Source organism: Lepisosteus oculatus, chromosome 25 (assembly GCF_040954835.1).
Source record: "Lepisosteus oculatus isolate fLepOcu1 chromosome 25, fLepOcu1.hap2, whole genome shotgun sequence".
In the NCBI taxonomy this organism is placed as follows: domain Eukaryota; kingdom Metazoa; phylum Chordata; class Actinopteri; order Semionotiformes; family Lepisosteidae; genus Lepisosteus; species Lepisosteus oculatus.
Window position 1 is genome coordinate 3,336,159 of NC_090720.1, and position 19,367 is coordinate 3,355,525.

The 19,367-nt window shown below is 37.2% G+C and overlaps 2 long non-coding RNA genes across 2 annotated transcripts; one reads left to right on the plus strand and one right to left on the minus strand.

Moving 5' to 3' along the window:
• Positions 1-10,545: 10,545 nt before the first annotated feature.
• Positions 10,546-15,999, minus strand: LOC107075541 (uncharacterized). The gene is made up of 4 exons (XR_001477049.2): positions 15,955-15,999; positions 12,528-12,588; positions 11,919-11,972; positions 10,546-10,638 (listed from the first exon to the last, which is right to left on the minus strand). It is a non-coding gene; the product is annotated as an uncharacterized lncRNA (long non-coding RNA).
• Positions 16,000-16,067: 68 nt separating this feature from the next.
• Positions 16,068-18,508, plus strand: LOC138225079 (uncharacterized). Its single transcript, XR_011183663.1, has 2 exons — positions 16,068-16,211; positions 17,804-18,508. It is a non-coding gene; the product is annotated as an uncharacterized lncRNA (long non-coding RNA).
• The last annotated feature ends 859 nt before the right edge of the window (positions 18,509-19,367 follow it).

Sequence of the window (19,367 nt, forward strand, 5' to 3'; positions counted from 1 at the left end):
GGACTTGGATTGCAGATCCAGAAACAGTTCGGCAGGGAAGACTGAGCAGGCTGGTGTTAATATGCAGAAGAAAAGGATTTCATCACCAATGATGCTGATTTACGATTATCCACAAATCCTCTTTGCATATTGACTGGCAAAGTGTGTGCAAGTGACACGACACATAAAAGAACTTTAGGTTTAAAAATCAACCGATCAATTTGTTCAATTGTAACATTTATGGGCAAGAATTGTGTGCCTTCAAATGTGATTTTGAAATGTTGGGTTTTGAAAAAGATTTTCCTTTCAAAATGGATCATATTCCCAAGTGAAAGTGCTATAAATACTTTCCCCTCTAGCTTTGCACTTTAATACTGATCAGTCACTTCCAGCCTCTGAAAGGTTCACATTCATTTTGATGAAACATGTAATATTGCTCTGTAGTAATGCAGTTCATCATTTAGTGTGCAATACATTAGCCTTTAGCCACTGTCTAACATTTAAATGGGTTCAGGAAGTACTTAGGAAAAGCATTCATACTACAAACATATCCATTTCCTACCTTAACTGACCAGAGAAGACAGATGTGTTAAATATAGTACTTCTCATCTCCTCATTCAGAAATCTCTTCTTTCTTTCAACATTTTTCTATTGAGCCATTTTCTAACCTCTTCTTCCAATTCAGGAGTCTTAACCTATAGTAACAAGTCTCATACTGCTCTGGAAGACTGAGGATGAGTAGGCATGGATCCTTCTGTCCATCAGAACCATTAATCTCCACAGACTGGGGAACAGGCACATTCCTCACAAATGCTACTGTAAACCTAAATCTTTAAAACATTAATAAATAAAAGACAAAATGAGCCAGAGGGTTCCTCTTGTTTGTTAGCTTTCTTCGTCACCCAATGTCAGAAAATGCCCCTCGCACTATTGCAATATTTATCTAACCGCAGCCAATAATTTCTTATTGAGGAACACTTGCCCTGATAATGAAAACATTTAAATAATATGATAAATAACAGACTTTGTCAACAACTAATAATACAGTATACGTAATGTATATTACGCTAAGAGAGTTGCATGAAACGATTGTTTTATCAAATAAACATATTGCAAAGTAAGATCTTGTGACCTTGTCAAACGAAAAAGCACTAGCTCTAATATTTTTAAATCTTTTAATTACGATATCATTTTCATTATAAAGAAACAAGACTTTGTTGAAAGCAAAAACAACCAATCAATAACATGTACTGTATATTATTCGAATAGAGTTGCATAAAATAAGTTTGTTTCACAAAGTTAAAGCTCCTTTGCCTATATAGTGCTTGCAAAGGAAGTACACATGCCCTCAAAGAGCAATTCAAGACTTTCTATTGGGCTTATGTGTGCTCCAATGCCCATTTCCTGAGCAATTAATGAACTATGTAAGTAAACAGTTCTTAAAACATTCTTCTTTAGATTCTTCACAAGCGCAACACTGCGTGGTTTTGTAACAACCTCTGTCCAAAGTTATACTCAGCAAGTACACCATGTCAGATTTCTTTTTATTAGGACACAGACCTGTTGTATAACGTCTGAGGCATGCAAGAAAGACATGTAAATAAATAATAGTTACATTTGTATTCTGACTTTTCCAATGGAGAATGGGTTAGACTTCATTAACAAGCCTAATCCATCTTAGTTTCCAGTTCCCTGCTTATTTTGAAACTGCCACCATGACACACTGGCATGCTTTGCTGGATAAAAATACAATTCTGGAGTGGTTCCAGAAAATTATGCTATGCCCTGGATATTCTTTTCTATTGACTGAACAAATTAGGTAGAACACTGTTCAATCATTCTTGCTTTATTTGTCTTTAAAAGCACACACCTACATAAGCTAAGAAGAACAGAAACTTCATTATGACTATTAGAGGAATTTAAAAAATACTACTATTGTAGGAAAAATAAATAATTTTTCATAAAAAACAATGCATGACCCTTCAACAGTAAAACATGCAGACATTGCATCTTTAATACTATTAATTAGAGGTGTCATGCTTCATTCCTTAAGGTCTTCAAGCTCATCTGTTTTCCATTCCACCTGACCTATCACTAGGTTTATTTTAACACATTTTATTAATTGGACAGGTTGATTTATATAGATTTGTCAAAGTCTTAAACAGCTGATATTTTTAAAGATCATTTTTAAAACCCCTTTAATTTAAACACTGAATGTGTGACACCTGACATCTCAGAATTCAGATTTGCAATATTAATTGTTTTATGCACTGTTGTGTGCCTTTATGATAGAACACCCAACCTTTTCTAATGCAAACTCTACATTTCTGATGTTAAACTGCATGCTGAGATATTATCTGAAAGACTCTTTTAATTCTAGAGGCATAATTGGTAGAAGCTGAAGGAACTGTAATTTTAAATAACTAGTTAGCTGAATTTCACACCGTAGTTCTGGCGATGTTCCAGAACACAAATTCAGGCTATAAAGCTCATTAAAATTCTAATGAATTCTATGTGAATACATTTTTTGCTTTTTTGCTTTTTAGTTGAGCAAGAAGGCTGGTTACCAATATCAAGGCAGATCCTCAAATTCATGTTTTTAGGGTGTTTTTTTAACTTTTGTAGCTTACTTTTGTGTAACTGTGTTGTAATGTTGTAAAGAACTGCTGTATTTGTAGTTTACAACTGTAATGCAAGTTTAAGCATCTATTTTGAAGGGTCAGGGTAATACAGTAGCTGTCCTGACAAAGATGGAACTACACAAAGCAAATTGTTTTATTTAATGGACAGACGAAACAAAAATGAAAGTCTTGATGAACAAAAAAGGTGACACATTGTGTGCGTTTAAGAGCAATGTATTAAATTATGTATTCATGTATCAAAACAAAAGGAAAGAGTGCCTTCTTTGTCCATACTTTGACACTATGAAGCCTGAGAAAAAGGCTAAAGATAACAGAGACTGAAAATAACATACTGTATGTACTGTAGCATGGAAAAGATGAATGGAATTACAATTCAAAATCCTGTAAAGATAAAAGGGTATTTTTTATAAATATGTAGATGTGGAAATCCAGGCCTAACCTGGTCAGTCTATAAAACGTTTTATTAAATTTCCTAAAATATGTTTTACGGTGAGCCAGCATCACCAAGGGAGATTCCTAAAGACAAATCTCTAGCAAGTGGGTTCCTTAAATCTATTCGTTGTAGTTTTGGTAGAAGGTTTTTACATCCATGTAGAGTAAACTCTCCATCTTGAACTGAAGTTCTTATCACCATGATCCTAAAAAATTAGCAATTCCTTTGAGCTGTTGCCTAATAATTCTCATTTAATACTGACTGTAAACCCTAGCTAAAATTATTGCCGTTCAGTGTCATGAAAACATTTGGGATGCTTATGCGAAACAAACATTACAAAATGTAACATGACATAAATAACAATCCCCTCTTTTATAAAAGGGTTAATAAACCTTTAGGCAAAATTGTATTACAAGTAATGTGTCTTCAATTAAAGTAGCACCTTCTTGTAGGTTGAGAAAACATATACAAGATTATGTCATTTTTAATTAGTGTTTGCAATGTTTTGCTTGTATTTATAGCCAAAGCAAAATGTTAAAACGAATTCACTATGCTTTCTTGTCTCTGTCTCAGGTCATCATACAATGTATTTACGTTGTCTGACGAACACATTTGACAAGCACAAAGTTATTCTGGTCTATTAGGATGTTCTTCCTTTTTTTTCCACGAACTCTACACTCAATAAATATCACCAGCATGGTTAGAATTGCACACGACGTAATAACTAGGACTGCTGCCTTGCAATTCCTGGATCCTGTGCTCGTTTGCTGCCTGGGGAGCTTTCTGTGTGGAGTTTGCATGTTGTTCCCATGGCCATGTGTGTTTGTACCAGGCCTCTTTAAATTGTGCCCCATGTGTTTGTGTGTGTATGCTGCCTGTCCCTCTATTGCACTGTGTGGTTATTGAAACTGTGCAGAAGGATGGCTGAATAATGGATGCTCTAAAACCATATTTGTTTTTGACTCCATTGAGTTCCCAGTACAGTTTCAGAATCTGTTCTTATCTAATTTTTTTCTGTGTTGAGCAATATGCTGGGCTATGGGAATTCTCGATTGCAGGGCAAACACATTGAAATCTAATAACTCTCTGGGTAAATGAGTGCCATGCATCACATTTTTTTATATATTTATATTTTTCTGTAACTCTTTAGGGTTGGCTCCTACCACAGTGCTCAACTTCATATTCAGTAGGCGAGCAAACAAGTATTATACTGTTGCAGTAGCGCTTTCTATCTACAATCATAAATTGGCATGACTGATATTTCAGTGGATTCTGCAGCCTACAGCAAATCATTTTCTGAAGTACACTCCTCCACTTTTTCCCAAAGGGATTTTCTGTGGGATTTAGCCAAAGTCTTGGTGGAAGCAGTAATCCCACAGGAGCACACAAGTGAAGTGGGGAGTGGTGATTATAAGCAAAATGACTGCAGTTAATCTGCTGCTTAAACTCCAGCTGTTATGAAGTAACTGATGTAGTCCTTCTAGCTTTCTGTTTTAAGCTTTTATATTTAAACAAGAGGTGAAAAACAACCACAATGAAAATCTTTCACACAGAGGGTATTTAAGCCAACAAGAGTCGAATTGATTAACTAGCAGCAGGTGAAATAAGTGAGCCTGCATCTCTGCAGAGTGGTTTAAGAAATCTGTGCAGCAGTGCATATAAAGAGTGCCTCAGTGCTGTCCAAAACTCATCTTGTTAGCCTTACATGTATTTGATTTGGATTTGTAGTGGTACAAAAACAGACTGTGTATAGGGAGAAAAGAAGCCAATGTTGGATTTGGTGGTGGAACACCTCTTTCTTAGGTGAAATATTTTGAACTGTGAAACAGCCTCAGGTGGAACAGCCTGAACTGAGTGAATATTTTCATTTTCATGTAAGGGAAGAGAGTAATGTCATTTTATCTGTGGCATGTGAATGGCTGTATTTCTTCATAGACACACTGTACCATCACCATGTTAATCACGTCTGACATACTCCTGTTCACAAGCAACATTATTAGGAGCAAATAAACTCCATGAGTCATTTTAGATTAGTGCCTATAACACCTAATTGCATTTTTGAACCTCATAATGACACCATTCTTAGTATAGGGTCACAGTAAGGTCCCCTAGCAGTTCATAATATCAATAAATGTTAATCTGATTCCTGTTGCTGCAAAAAGGAAATTGGATGACACTGGTCAAGCACTTAACATCTGCAGGATTGCAGGACTGACGGCTACACAATTGTGGAGGAATTTTTTTTTTTTGCTCCCTGATGAATTGTTGTAATAAGCCTAAGGAATTGCATTTATGAGGCTAATATACTGTACGGTATAACTTTCATCTGACCTGCAGAACCTTTTTTCTTCTTCCCAGATTGTACAATTCCTAGCTTTTGGGGACACAATGGTATTTTTACATTTCAGGATTAGGAAGAATCAGAGTTGATGAGTTCCTTTCAAACCACCATGAAAAAGCAAAGTATGCGGTAGCTTGTAAAACTTCCAATTTGCATCGCTAAATAAACGCAGATTTCTAGCTAGGTGTAGCACCATATTGCCCTTATTGTCTGCAATTCAGAACGAGGCAACAAAACTGCCAGTGATGTGAAGCGGCTCGATAACATTGTAAACAAGCAGGGTTGCGAACACACTTCTTTTAATCCAATTGAAATTTTGTTCTTAGTCAAACCATACAGTATTAAATGCATCTTAACTTAAGTTTTGAATATAATGATGACAAAAAGGATTGCTTAAATCGTGGGGATAGATTTCTATGAAGCACTGATATCCTCTCACTGTGTTTTTTCATCGGTTGCTTTCTATTGGCAAAAATGGTACTGTAGGTGTGAAACCTGGTTTGAGCACAAGTTTTGGTGCAGTATGTTACACAGAAATATTTTTCATATTACGACCTGTCAGGCTTTATCATCATGTAAACTCTAAAGCAAAGAAAATATCAATATTACTTATCCCTAATAAGTAATATTTGAAAAACAATCTTTTTCTGTTGCAATAATGCACATGCTTCAGAACGAGTGAATTTTGCTACTTTTTGAAGCCGACATACAAGATGATCAGTTTTAGATACTTGAACTAGACTGCAGATTTGAATGAGTGCAATTGAATTGAATTCAACATATCAACTTTGAGGCAGTTTTGCAAACAAATACTACTTAATAGTTTTCTTATACTGTAGGTAACTCAGAATATAAAACATCTATAAATTAAAACACACCTTGATGGCTAATTCTACCAATTTGAAAGAAAAAAATAGAAGGATGATGACAGAGATGTGACACAGTTGTTTTTGATTACTTAGGAGATATAGTTCACTCACTATATGGCTTACTTTTATTAAACTATTACAGCAGTCAAACATGTCTGCACTGATCATACTGTATGCAGACGAGACTATTCAGCAATTAAATGGAGTCATAATATTGCATTGTTCTCATTCCTGCAGTGTACTATCTTACACCCATCCGTGTTTTTGTAAAGAGTTTATTTTGTGATTGCATCACGATTTACAGCATATAAATATTCTGCATGTTAGTAATGTTTCTGTTTTCCTTGTGGGCCTTCGTGACCTGCTACATCAGCATGAAACCCACTGTCATGACTGAGAGTCAGGTACTCTGTCTTTCTATTGGAAGAAAAAACAAACGAAAGACAAACCGGTGTTCAAAGGCCTTTCCTCATTTTCTTTTTCAGTTTTGTAAGTAAAAATGATGTTTTTGGCACCAATCGCTGACTACTACTGAGACTCATAAGGAGGAAAAGCAGATTTGTTCTGGCTCTTGTGGCTGCATTTACATTGCTAATTCGCTTGAAATTATATCACTACATTTCTCAAAATGATAACCAAGTTTACAAAGTATAAAGTTAACTGTTCTTTCTTCCTTAACACACAAGAATTATTCTTAGATTATGTGCTTTATTTGACATTATTAGCAAGAACCTGAAATGTATTGTGCAACCAGATCTCTGCAGTTCAAATGTTTAACAAACGTCTAGGAATAAATGACCTGAATTGTGGATTAAGCCATCAGCACTCGTCCTGCGCTTGGTAATGGGTGGAGTGAAAGCAGCATGCAAGTTTGGGCCAGCAGGAGATCGATTCCTGCTGTTGTGTTTCAGGTGAATCGCAGTCCTCCAAATTAGTCTCTGGCTCCGGTTCACCAGTTTCCACGCTGTCTGTTCCCGGAGCTAAAAATGAAATATTTGTGTGGTTATGTGTGAAGCGCCGAGGAACCTTTCTGCTGTGGCCTTCATTAGCTACACCTCTGGGTGTTCTGACTTGCAGTGCATCTCAAACAAGGACAAACAAAATATCACAGTCACTCATGAGGCAGTAATAATACACAATGCAGATGATAGAAAGGTTGGTAAGACGTTGGTCTTGATCTTTTGCAATATTATGAAATGCCCACAAAGGGTAATTAACCTTTAACTAAACATTGTCTCAGTAAAAAGCATTGAGTCGTATAAAGTAAAGGGCTCAAATTTTCCTGTCATGTACTGTACTTTCTGCCTGATCTTTAAAAAATAAAGCGAACAATCCACAATTATTCTCTTGGGTTGTCTTGAGAACTATATGCTCTTATAACTTATAGGACAACCCCTTTGCTTCATTTTCATTTTCTGTTTCTTGTCTAATTGAAAACAAATCAGACCAATGTTCCAAAACTCTTACCTTTATTTTATTTTGGTAAAACTAACATTTGTCAAAACACAATAGTCCCTTTCAACTACATTAAAGAAAAAGGCAATTTTTTATGCTTTTAAAAGTGTTCTTTATTATTAAAGTTTTGTTATTCTAAAACATTTTGAACAAAGTTCAGCGTTGGGAAATGTAAAATTAAAACAAAGTTTGAATAATTGTATATAGTTCCCATGATAACCAATTTTTGCTAATAATGCATTATTACAGTATGAAAGTTGTCATTTTTATTGTCTGATTTATGACAATATTTTCATGTATCTTTTTTTAACATTTAATGCCTCTCCATAAATTTCCCTAAGTAAAACTTAAGACATAAGTCATTTACCCAGTACATGGCTATGAATTGCTATTAAACCGTATTTCAGAAATTAGTCTTTTCAAAAAGCAATTAATACACACTGACTTATCCAAAACAGGCAGGCGACAAAGATAAAATGGTTTAGGGCAAATTAAAAATGTCAATTAAAATGTATGACTCTTTCACGGGACTTTCATTCTTTCTTAATTAAGTCTTTTGCATCCCATTTTTCATTAAAAAGTGTGTTTTGAACTTCACTTTTTTTAAAATAAAGTGGGGCTTGAGAAATGGTAGATATCATAAAGGCTTGATAATGAAAAAACAAGTTTCATAGCCTGAAGTATTTGCTTTTTCATATAATTCTGCACAGCTCACATTTCTAGTAAGATCCCTATGCAGTACTTGAAAAAAACAGACTCTAGCCAATTACAGTTCTCATTTATTACTGTTAAAATCTAATGTATACATTAATAATGTATTGCTCTCTGATAAAAGAAACATTGGGAGAAAATCTTGACGATTGCTATTTTTTAATTCAAGAATCAAAACAAAGTTTTGTCTACACAATGAAGTCTTTGCAATAAAAAAACAATTTTGTCTAGTACCATTACTTAATAAAATAATACTAATGCCTGTATAGACTTACAGTATATATAGATTATACAGAAGTATATACATTTACTTAAGATTCAATGTTAAGAAATGTTGAGTACAGTACTGTCTGTACAGGTGCTTCACAGAGCTTGCTCTCCCATTCTCATATTCAGGCAGAAAACATTGGATTACTGCTTTTTTTGTAAATATCTCCCTGAGGTTACAAAAGAAGACTGCTTCCCTAACCATTACACCATGTCTCTGTGGAGCTGTTCCCAACTTTATTATTACTGTCTTGATCCAAGGTGACTCACACTAAAAACAATTGTGCAAAGGTCACTTGAAAAAAGCGCTATGGTAAAAAAAGTTACAGATGCATTTTATAAGGAGGTGAAAGGGTACAACATAAAAACACCTGCACTGGAAATGTGTGCTAAAACTGAAGAATCAGATCACAAGTGCTCGAGATCAGATTTTCCTTCAGGGGTGTCAGGAAGTTGTACTGTTGTGGGAACAAGTCATATTGCCCTGCAACTCACAACTGGCAACCCACTGAAGCCACTTGGTGTGAGCCAGGCCAGTGATGCGTGGGTTGGCTTTTTTTTCACCCACACCCGCCCGCGGATGCGAGAAACGAACCTGCACTCGCCTGACCCGCTCTGAAATCTTTTTGTTTGACTCTTGTCCGCCCGGCCCGCGGGTGTGAGTCAACCCGACCATCACTACTGGCCAGTACCAGTAAGGTTGCTGCTGGACGTGGTGTTAGTGGGACCAGTAGGGGGCGCTCACCCTACTGTCTGTCCTACAGGAGGGGCGTACTATACTTTAAAAAGGCTCCATCCTTCAGATGAGACTTAAAACTGAGACCCTGACTCTCTTTTGTCATTAAAAATTCCAGGGCATTTCTTGAAAAGAAATATTACCCTAGTGTTGTGGCCAGATTTTGCCCAGGCCTCCTAATAATCCCCATCTCTAAATTGACTTCATCACTCTGTTCTCCTCCCCACTGCCATAACATCATCCAGGTGGGGCTGCACATTGGTGTTGGTGGAGGGGAGTCACCATTACCTGTAAAGTGCTTTGAGTGGAGTGTCCAGAAAAGTGCTGTACAAGTGTATGGAATTATTATTGTTAAGTCTATATAGTACTATATTGTATGAACGGTTATTACCTCCAATCCCCATATACAATATATGGTACAGGGTTGGATTGGATAACCTCCAGTAGGTTGGCCAGCTCTAGTTGAACATGATCTAGAAGGACTGTGGGAGAGATGATGTCCATGTGATGTTTCTCCTGGAAGCAGTCAGAAATAATGCAGTGCCCAAATTATTTACTCTTCAGTAGATCCAGTAGAAGCTGCACACATCCCATTCTCTCAGGAATAAAGACAAAAATAATCACCAGCATAATTGTGCAGAATGCACCTCAGTCACCATTTCAAAGGAAAAGTTCTCCAAATGTGGATCACAATGAGGGAAAAAAAGAGGACCAGACGAGAGACCCGAATGTGAGAGGATTTGCAGCAAAAGGATTAACAGTAGACAAACATTTGCAGAGATCCCTGAAATCCCCTTAAGTATAGGAACAGCATGCACATAAGCCAAATGCTAAACATTACTTGCTCCCTATTGATCATACAAATCATATAACCTTATCACTTTCAGGAATTCTTAAATGTAGTTAAAATGTTTTATTTTATTTATTTTAAATTTTGCTTTAAATACTTTGCTTTGGAGTGGTGCCAGCCCTTCAAATTACTTTTTTATGAGAGATAGCATAACACGCTAAACCAAACAGACCGGGAGATGGGATGCTTGTTTTATAATAAAAGGCTTTTATTTGGACTGTATTTTCCGTTTATAGTGGAACATTATGGATCCCCTCGGGCCGATACAGCCGTCTTCCTGAGACGATGTTGTAAAATCTCCCACTGGTTCCCACATCGTCGCTCAGGTACAATGATTTCCCGCTACAGGCCCAGGCTGAAATTAAATGGAAAGCTTTACAATGGGAGGAGGCAGTGTAAATGGATTTCTACTGTTGCTGTAGTAGAAAGGGCAATTCAGTGCACGTTGTACAAAGCGTTTATTATACCAGTCGGCCCAAAGAAACAAACACTAAGCTGTTTGCCGATGATGCTATTATTTTTTTAAAAGTCTGCAAATTTTAAAGGCTCGGTTAGCCATATATTCTCACACAGGGCGTGTTATGAGACACAAAGGACCTGTACATTCACGGAGTTCCTTATTGCACATTCTCAAGACTCCCCCGGTCAGATTTTCCCTATACGTCCTACAGTATCTAGCATTATGCTTCTTAAAGCCAGTTCATTTCTATTGCTCTCCTCACTATATCACTCATTACTAACTAGTTTAATTTTCAGACTTTATCATGCCACTCTGGCATGTCATTTGTATGTCATGTATATTTTCAGAGTAAATGCATGTTATTTATTTTGAATAAATATTTTAAAAAACAAGTTTCTAGCAAAAAATGATAATGACTACTGCTGTGCAGAGGGTGCCTGCAGTGTTTGCATACTGTCCATCCTGGTCTTTGCAGTATAAACCATTAATCTGGATGAGGAAGAGAAAGCCATTGCCAATATTTCTTGTTTTCTTCTCCTCCTAAATTAGAAAGCCACAGTGGATAACATGAGTCAATAAGCTTGGATGGTGAGCAGTGAGCCATCTGATAATAAGAAAACTATCAGTGATTAGAGGCATCTGAAAAATGAGCCTAGCACATCGCTGCATTATCTCAACTTTAAAAACGCGGCACATTTCTCCTCCAATCCTTCCCAAGTGCGTATTCATTTAAATATATCAGTATTTAGCTCCTGTCTTCTGCTTGTTATCTTTCTGGGAGCTGCTATTTCGTGCAGCAAATGGCAAAACCAGAGGCTTGCACTTCAATGCTAGGAATCTTACAAACAATCAATACTATATTGACATTTTGGTGCAGTGCTTAACAGTTATTATTATTATTATTATTATTATTTCTTCTACAGGTCTGAATTAAACTGTTTCACATTTTCCATTTTTTTTCCAATCGTCTGATCTCTGGTCTAACCTGTAAAGTTACACTAACAGATTCTTAGATATTTTTAAGCTGAAATGTGCCTTGGGTAGAGTGCCAAAAGTTAATTTGAACGATGGTGGCATTGACGAATGGAACCTTTAATTCCTTGGACTGAAAGCAAGAGTGCCGAGAATCCAGTGTTTTCAGGGATGCTGTGTGATATTACAGATGAGGCACTTACAACACAATCTGCTACGAATCTCTCTGATGAGGAGTCTGACACTTTGTGTTGATTCTATAAAAGGAACGACAGTGCAGTTAGGTTTTGTTGAGGCAGACTGCAATCTGGAAATATACAATCTCTTCTGTGTGCAAAAGATCTCAAAATACTCACCAAGTAATAGCCAGATACATGCCAAATATTTCAGCTAGCTGATTCTTCCTAGAACAATTTGTCAGCCTAGTTCCTTCAAATGTGTAAAATTCTGACTGGAAGTGCATGCAGCAAAAACAGATACATACATACATCTTTTTAAAAGTAAAATGATGCCTTTTTGCTGAACTACTCTATTTGGATTCAGGATCAAAGTGCTTTCCAGTGCAGTATTTCTATTCAGTGAGCATTTCTCCCTTATTAAAACAATTTTATTGAACCTGTAATATCTCAGTTTTTAACATTTCAGTTTTCTCAATTCCAGGAAGAGGTTTTAAAGTCAAATGATAGTGAAATTTAAAGTAGTCAGTGTCCTGTAGATGTAGGTGTCGATACAGTCCTAATACTGTATTAGGATGGTTAACAGTCCTAGTCCTGTACAGTGTTATGTTAATCTCAAATTCCTCCTTGCCTCACCTTTGAAAAATATCCCAGTTTGGATTTGGTGGCAGGGTCCTGTAATCAGATCTCCTTTTGTCTATAAACGAAATAAATAACGCATTGTTACTGTGAGAAAAATGACAATGCGTCATTCATTTTGTTTTATGACAAACACTGTTAAGTAGAAAAAGGGCAATTGTCTCAGATAAACAGACACATGATAAACTGTATCCATTAAAGAAGAAGACAGTGTTTGATCCTCTCTGTCTTAAAGCCTTAACTTAACCATGTCTGATTTAATAATTGTCTGTTGCTCTTTTAATTCGGTTACTAATCACATCTACATTTCAAACTGTTTCCATGCCATCTGTTTAAACTTAGAGCAGCATATGGTTTCCAGTGGTCTCTAAATAATGCTAAGCTGAGCAATTGTGTTCCATCTTACTGCCTGTACTAGAGTTTGCTTTGGCGTCTGCCAGCTTTCCCTATCAATTTTCTGAAACAGGATTCATGAAAAATTTGTGAGGCAGGCTCACCCAAGAGTCTACAGGGGAAGAAAAATAAAACATGAATATTGGGCACAAAATAAGTCATTTAGCTTCAAGTGAATTATCAAAAAGGCCTGGAATTTCACTCGTTCTGAGCCACAATACTTTTGTAGGACAGGCTACAATATATAGACTTGTGGGACTGAATGGCAGGTAGATTTGGTTGTTATAACTCAGTCGTAAATTCAGCAGGGCTGTATTTCTATCCATGGAGCTGATGACGGCTCTCTCAAGGCACCTAATGTGGTAGGACATAGTGTGGATCCATCAAGCATGGCTTCAAGTGCCTGTTACAGACACTGCTATTGTACGTTTGAGAAAGGCCCAGTACTCCGGGGCTCTAATCCACCCAGCTGTATCAGGGAGTGCCTGCAGTGCTCGTGTAATTTTTGATGGATGGGTGTCCCATCCAGGGGTGGGATTAACACTCTATTTGCTTAACACTACAGAAGCCTCCACAAGCTCTGCTTTCCTGAACCTTGATGGTTGAAAATCTCCCTTTGCCAAGGTAGAATTGAGAGTCGTACAACAGTGCTCCTTCCAGATTTAAACATGATCGCTGTAAACGGAGTGCCCTATTCCCCCATACTCTTCCCGCATGTCAATCACAGAAGATTTTGCAAGCCTTCTGGACTGCTCCTCATCGGTAAGGAAAATCAGGTTGTTGCTGAAGGTCGTGTTGGGAGTCTTCCCTCTGGACCAGAATTTCCAATTCCATGCCTCTAGATAGTGAACAGGGACACTGCACTGTAGGATGTGCCACACATTATTTTAGATGAGCTGATATATCTACAGGGATGTCACTGTGAGTGGAGACCTGAAGGCACACTTTGGATTGGAAATCGATTGGGTGTATAATAAAGAAACAATTGACAGCTCTATCCCACACTGCACCTGGTTTTATCCCACCCCATTCCTCAAGTCAGCTGTGTCATAGATTCGGCTGACTGCTTGCCCAGCAAATCTGTTGCCCAAAACCATGAAAAGGCTTAAAGAACATTACATATTCCCCAAATGCTGTCCTAGACTTTTCCTTCACGGTTTAATGGCGTTTAAAAATACAGTAAGTGTTTGCCTTATTAAAGAGCTCTTTCTGAAACCTGTGCTTTCAAATGTTTTTCTTTTGAACTCCCGCCTCCTGCGTTTCAAATTTCTCACTTACGGTTTCTGTGTTAATTTATTTTGGCCTTAATTTAAAGACCTGCTGCTGAGAACATCTCATTGCTTTGTGGGACGCTGGCTCTTCAGTGCAGCATGTCAGTGGGAGAGGACATTAATTTGCAAAACAAAAAGCGTCCTTGTTATTACAAGACGAGGGAAAGAGTAAGCCTGGCTGTACCTTTTGTTAGATGCATTATTAAATACACATTCAAGTACAGTATGTGATAATGTCTATTAAAAATAAATGGATAAAATAACAGTGGAAACACAGTATAAAGATGTTAAAAGTCAAACAGACTGTGAACATAAACAAACAGGCTCTCATATTTTTTTATGTTACTTGCAAGGTGTGAAAGCACAATAATAACGGAAAGATCCAGGGCACATTTGTCAATGCAAACTGACATACTGTACTTTCTGTTAGTATGATGATTAGGATTATTTTGCATGTTTGATGCATGAATACTGTGTTTTCTTGGGTAATGTTTGTATCACAGTTTGTCTCATTATTGTGTCTTTGCTTAGGGTGGTAATTCTGCATTTTCACTTCAGGCTGCAATGGAAGGGACAGCTTTAAAAGTAACCCTGTGTATATGAAGGACATCAGTTAGTTGCATTTTTCCAATTCAATGTTATCTGTTTGATGCTTTGCACACAAAATCCCCCCTTTTGCACATATACTTGAACTGCAGTTGCTAAACTGTTATACAGTACGTTTGTTAACAGAAATGGTAAAGGCCTGAGGCCACAAGGGAAATTGTCCACGGACGTCATACAGTACGTGTTAACATCCTAATACCTTTTGCAAGCTTGATGACGCATTACCATGATCAATTATGCAAACGAACAAAATAAAACGTCATTAGTAGAAATATTATAATAAGTTTATTTAATTATTTTACTGTAAAAGATCTAGTCACCAAAACTTTTTTCCATGTCATGATAGACACAACGCATCACCTGACACAATGCCAAAGAAGTGGATCTGATTCCTTGCCAGACAAATTTAAATTCAATTAAATGCATCACTTAGTTTAAACTTTTAAGTGTAATTGAATTCCTATTAATACTATTTCAAACAAAGACTAATTAAACTTCTGAGTATTTAATATACAAAAGGCTGAGTGAATATTGATTTTGTTTGCAGTGAGGTCTTCTACAGTACATCCTGGTATTGACTACCCTGGGTCAAAGGGTCATGAGAAAGGTTTGCATATATTGATTAAAGGATTTATGAAAGGAAGTCTATGCTATTGTTACACTAAAATCTGCTGTCAGGGGTGTAATCACAGGAGCGACAAAAAATCATTTTAAAATCCCCCCCAACCCCCCCAACATACAAGCCTCACATTCACTACTCCCTGTCTTATAAGCACTATTCTTTTCTCCAGCAATATAGCATGAAAACAGACCCTGTTTTTTAGTTAAAAAAAGATTTTTGTAAAAAAAACTAAAACTTCCATTGTGGATCATCCCCACCAATTTTAGGCATAGATGTCCACAGACAGAAAGTGTAAATGACAGTATATATTGATTAGCCTGGCTAACCTTTTCAAAATTAATTAAATTAATCCTAGTAATTCCTTCTTAGATTTTCGAGTAACTAGATCTTCCATAGGTGTTCGGTTTCATGCGATCAAAACCCAATAAACTCTACAGTATTTAAATCCATCTTAAATATTTAAGATGACAGCGAAGGCTATATAAAACGACTCGAATCGACAAAGTTTGCTCTTTTGTACACAGTTGCATACCGTCTCACCACTTGGAACAGTCTGTATCTTCTAGCGCCCTCTGGTGGATAAACTTTTTTACAATAATTTTGCAATTGTTTAAACCGAAGGTGTTAAAATTCCGTTAGATTTTTTTCTCGAAGAGGTTTGACTTTTGTTATGGTGTTGGCTTGTATGCAAGTCGTCTATTGTGCCACATTTTTTAATGTTATTTTTAGTGTTCATATTATTATTTACAGGCTGATCAACTGGATAAACAGAGCCTAACTGTGCATACTGTAAGTAGTGCCCTTATTTGAGCTCCTTAGATACAGTATGGAATATTTTTAAAAAATCTTTTAAATGAATAATGGCGCTATTTTTCAAACGGAGCAGTCTCTCCATTATTAATATAAATTAAGCTTCAATATTAAAACTATGATGTACTGACGAAACTGACAAATTGGTTTATACTCTCTTCCCTTTCGTCTTCATTTTCATTGTCTGAGATTAATAAATACAATTTGGAAATGTACCAAACAATTCTGTACAGCAGATGGCCTTGTTGTTGACTTGATGTATTATTGGAACCTCCTTCCTAATTTAACAATATTTTTTTTTACAGTTTATTTCTTTAATGGAAAAAAGCTTACAGTTAGAATAATGTTTTTTTTTAAATTAAGTTTTGAAAACCAAACATGCATCCATCCATTTACTACCCACTAGACCCAATACAGGTCCCAGCAAGCAACAGGCATGCAGCGGGTACACCTGGACAGGATGCCAGTCTGCCAAAGGCCACAAAGAGACATAAAGTAAACACACACACTCACACCAGGGCCAGTTTTAACAGGATCCAATTATTCCTGCCATTATGCCTTTGGACTGTAGTAAGAAACACACACAAAAACAGGGTGGCATACATACTCCACACAGATAGTACTCCAGGTCCAGAATTGAAACCAGGGCTCCAGCCCTACAAGGCTGCAAGCCTACCCACTGTGCCCCTAAGCCACCTGAAAGCAATTTGATTTTAAAAACTAAACATACTTGAATAAATAGAAATGGCCAGAGCAATCATGTATATTCAGAAATAAATGTTTAGATCTTAATAAGTAATTATTGCAATTTATAAAGTTTCAGAAATCTTTACCTTTGCAAGAAGACTTAAATCACCACGTAAGCTTTTATAAATAAGAAAAGAATGAAAGATCAAACCCTTAAGTAAATTATTACCACAAACAGAACAATGAATGTGCATAAAGGCAAATGCATCTTTCATTACAGGTCTATTTGTTAGAATACTGCTTTTACAGTAATTGCCATTAGCTTTAAATGTATCAAAGTATTTGTCAGACTACTTCATGAAGTACATGTTAAAATGATGAAAATGTGAAGTCATACTTTGACACACTGAAGGGGACTGTTAGAGAAAAGCAGAAGTTTGAAAATCTGGGGTGCTGAAGCTTTGCTAAGCTCAAAAAGTTAAAATAGTGTGGAATGGAAATCGATCAACACAGATTGTTGTGCCTAGATCAACAAAGTAAAGAGATTTGAATTTCCCCTGACAGGACAGAAAAAGACCAAGTAAGGAGTTTGAAAAATGTGTAGCAATTCATTCCTCTTAAAGTGTGGCACTGTAAAGCATTATTCTCCTGTTGCCTTTATAGAAAGAAAACATTCAGTGCTTCTGCAAAACATAAATATGTATCATAGTAAGGGGCTCTCAAGTAGAAGTACAGTAGGTATTTTTTTGACGAGATCAAAACTTGCCCAAATCTGTGGCAATAGCTGTCATGATCATAACCCCTCCTCTTCAGGGCGCTCCGGCTCTTTCATATTGTAGTTGATAATGTGCACCTGCCCCCTGTTCTACCCCTCCTTTTTTAAGCCTGGCGCTCTCACTATTCCGGTCTCAGCACTGGGAGATGGACACCCGGAAGCTCGCCTACCAGCGGGTCCAGCAGAGACCTGACGACACAGGCTTCATCACGGCGTCCTGACCGTCTGAGTCCAGGGCTCGGAGCGCCTGGCCTTGTCAATCTGTTTTTATTCCCTGTCCCTGTACCGGATACCGTTCCGGTTTTTAACCATGTTTTGTCTCGTCTTTAATGGATCACCCGGTTTTGGACTTCGGACTTCGCCCTGGACTCCTCCCTGGACTCTTTGGACTCGTTTGCCTTGGCCACCCCCCGCACCAGATCACCGTCGTCACTCCCCCCTGTCTGTCAACCCATCCCGATCCTCGTCGTCTCCTCACTGTCGTCCTTCTCCACTTACTTCCAGGTTATACCATATGCATAGGGTCCTGAACTACGCTTCATGAAGTAGTGTGATTGATTCACTTTATCCTTTGGTGCTCAGCATTAATACTAAGTTCACTGAGTGGAGTCAAAGAAACTCGAATATACAGTACAAAGTGCTGAAAAAAACATGGATTTTTTTTGTTACTGGTGCTGCCACTACTTTGGTATTTTTTTAATCAATTTGGTAAATAACTGTTTAGAACATGATTCTATACAGTAGAACAAGTTGGTATATTTCAAATGGCCTTTCAGAAAGAAGCCCTGAATTAAAATTACTGTTGAAATAATAAGCCAGTGACCTTTGGGCATTCAACTCAACCCTACAGCACATTCTTAAGGAAGTTCAAGTCTTGATTGAGAGTGTATGCTTACTTATTACTTTCTAAGTCTCTTCTATGCCTTTCTGGATTTATAGCCTGACCTCTTGCTTGCAATATTTTATGTGCCAGTTGTTCATTAGCTCAGTAGTTGTTCTCAAGGTGATCCAGAAGTTCCTTCAGAAAAAATACTATCAGCTTGGCTGTAACTGCCCTAGCATTAATTTAATTAGTTTTCAGGTCTTCACACAGGGATTGATAAAGTTAGGCATCTAATGGAGGCTGCCCTTTCTAAGTAATGTTGGAAAAGCTAACCTCAAAGTAGCTACAGTTCTAAATCCACTTGGAACTTCTTTTTCCCTCTTTTGCCTTGTATTACAGTAATTTAAATGCACATCACAGACATTATTCTGCATTATAATAATAATTCCTTACACTTACTGTATATAGCACTTTTCTGAACACTCCATTCAGCAGTTCACAGGTAATGGGGATCCTCACCACCACCACCCATGTGCAGCCCCACCTGGATGATATGGCGGCAGCCATAATGCACATGTACTCTCCCCACACACCAGCTCTCAGTGGGGAGGAGAGCAGAGTGATTAAGCCAGTTCAGAGATGAGGATTATCAGGAGGCCATGATTGGTAAAGGCCAGAACAAAATTTGACCAGGACACCGGGGTAAACCCTTACTCTTTTCAAGAAATGCCTTGGGATTTTTAATTTTTAATGACCACAGAAAGTCATGACCTAAGGTTTATGTCTCATTCAAAGGACAACGCCTTTTTACAGTATAGTGTCCCTGTCACTATACTGGGGCTTTAGAACC